The sequence below is a fragment of the Cebus imitator genome, unplaced genomic scaffold (genome assembly GCF_001604975.1).
Source record: "Cebus imitator isolate Cc_AM_T3 unplaced genomic scaffold, Cebus_imitator-1.0 Scaffold640, whole genome shotgun sequence".
Lineage (NCBI taxonomy): Eukaryota > Metazoa > Chordata > Mammalia > Primates > Cebidae > Cebus > Cebus imitator.
In genome coordinates this window covers 365051-367654 of record NW_016107955.1, presented here as the reverse complement: position 1 = coordinate 367654, position 2604 = coordinate 365051, and positions in this window count along the sequence as shown.

Genomic DNA, 2604 nt, shown 5'->3' with positions numbered 1-2604 from the left:
CCCATGCCGGAGTGCAATGGCGTGATCTCAGCTCACTGCAACCTCCACTCCCCCGGGTTCAAGCGATTCTCCTGCCTCAGCCTCCCGAGTAGCTGGGATTACAGGCAAATGCCATCATGCCCGGCTAATTTTTGTAATTTTAGTAGATATGAGGTTTTCACCATCTTGGCCAGGCTGGTCTTGAACTCCTAACCTTGTGATCCACTCCCTCGGCCTCCCAAAGTGCTGGGATTACAGGCGTGAGCCACCGTGCCTGGCCTACGCCCGGCTAATTTTTTGTATTTTAGTAGAGACGGGGTTTCACCGTGTTGCCCAGGCTGGTCTCGAACTCCTGAGTTCAGGCAATCCACCCGCCTCGACCTCCCAAAGTGCTAGGATTACAGGCATGAGCCACCGCGCCCCGCCAAGGCCCTCACTTTCTATCCGCGCTTCTCCTCTACCACGCCTCCCTGCTCAACACCTGTCTAGTTTGGGCTGCTCTGCCACCTTACCCAGCGTAAGTGGACACAAGCCGCGCCCCCATAAACCACGCCCCGAAGCGGAGGGAAAGCTGCTAGGTAACAAGTCTTGTTACCCAGGCCCTCGGCCTAGAGTGCGCAATCACAGAGCTGAAAACAAATTTCATTCGTCATCCAACCATTCATGCTCCTGGATTCATTTAATGAATATTCGACGACTCTTCCTCTTGGGACTATCCAGGTGCTGCGCTTTGCTGGAGACAGAATTCCTGCCCTCAGGGAGCTTCTGATCTGAAAGGAGAAAGCGCCCCAGAGAACAGTTCTGCACGGTACAGGAGCAGAGGGGCGCGGTGGGAGCCCAGATGACAGGATCCCATCCAACTTGGGAACCAAGATAGGCTGCATGAATAAAGTGACACTTGAACAGCTGAGTTAATGGGGTTTGGGTGTCAGTGTGAAAGGCTTTTCATACAGAGGACATTGTAAAGACACCTAGAAAAAAAATAGCCTGGTGCAGTCTAGGAAGCACTTGTAGTTAGTTGCACTTATAGTTATGTGCTCAGTGGTCAGAGCACAGGGTGTGAAGCCAAGAGTGGCAGGTGATGAGACTTGAGAGGTCTGGCAGGGGCTGGAACTTATGTGACCTTAATTACCAGTCAAGGAGCTAGACTTTAGCCCGTGGGGTATGGAGTGTCATAGAAGGAAAGGTTGTGTTGACTCACATCAATGCCCTCTCACTACCACTACTGGTGTGCCGAATATTAGGTTGAAGATAGTCTGAAAACCAGGGAGAAGGTTTGGGGTCATTCATGTGAGGGATGTTGAGGCTTGAACAGGATAGTGACAGAGGATGAGGAAAGAAGGTAGATTTGACATACAGAAAGGAGAGACTCAACTGGACTTGGTGAGGAATCAGCTATGAGGAGACAGGAGGATTTTAGGCTGCACATAAGGCAGAGAACACAGAGGAAATTGCACAAGTTTAAGGGGGTGATTAAGACAAAGATAAGTGCCAGAGGAACTCTGAGGGCTGAGAAATCAGTGTGGGATGGAATGGGCAGAAACATGTAAAATGAGGAGGATCATTATGAGGAGGAAGGATCCGGGCTAAGACTCACTGTGTGACTTTGGGCCAGTCACTATCTTTCTCTGGTCCTTTAGGTTTCCACCTGCTAAACTGGGAGATGGAGAATGATAATTGGGAGGAATGAATTACATAAGAGAATGTTCAAGAAATGCCTAGCCCTGTAGGCAATATGGGTGGGAAGCATGTGGCAGGTGTCTTTGGTCCAGGGTGGGGTGGGGCCGGGCTGCCATTTGGGCAATAGTGATGCCACAGGCAGGAGGACACACATACATGCTGACAAAGGAGGATGCGATGGAGGGGAAATGTGACCTGGACACATGCATGTTGGATTTGAGGAGGCCAAAGGCCAAGGCAGTCAGAAGTCAAGGCAGTCAAATCAGTCTTGCTCTGGGAGGCCCTGTCTTGACAGTCAGCAGACAGGGGCATCTCTGGACTTTGGCTCCTAGACTGCCACCTCCTCAGGAAGCACTCAGGTCTGTGAGGCCCGAGTCCTCTGGGTTTTGATCTCAAGTCAGCACCAGCATTGCTGTGTGAGGCTGAGTCTGTTCTGAACCACTCTGGGTCCAGGTTCCTCATATGAACAACACAAAAAGGCATGTGCGTGTCAGTGGGGAGGTGGAGGAAACATTTCCAAAGGTCCCCTCCCAGTTTGTTATGCTTCAGTTCCATGACCCTAAGTCCTTTTTCAAAAGCCTAGTCCTGTCTCCATTCCTACCTTGCTGTGTCCTTGAGTCAGCTGCTGGACCTTTCACAGCTTATTTTCACATCAGAGATAGCTAAAATCTCCAGATTGGAGAGGAGAGTCTCTAACATCCAATGACTTTCCCTGAAGGACTCTCACCTTCATCTTAATCTGGAAGCTTCAGATAAATCAGAAAAGTAAGATGCTAGTTACAGATGACCCCAATTCTGAATCTTCCATCTTTTTTCACTGCCCTCCACTCCACACTGTCAGGAGCTTGCAGCACTGGCTCAATTGCCAAACTGGTTGCTATGACAACAGTTACAAATAACTCAGATGCAGATGAAGATTTTAACCCAAGAGCTGCTGGGCCAAGA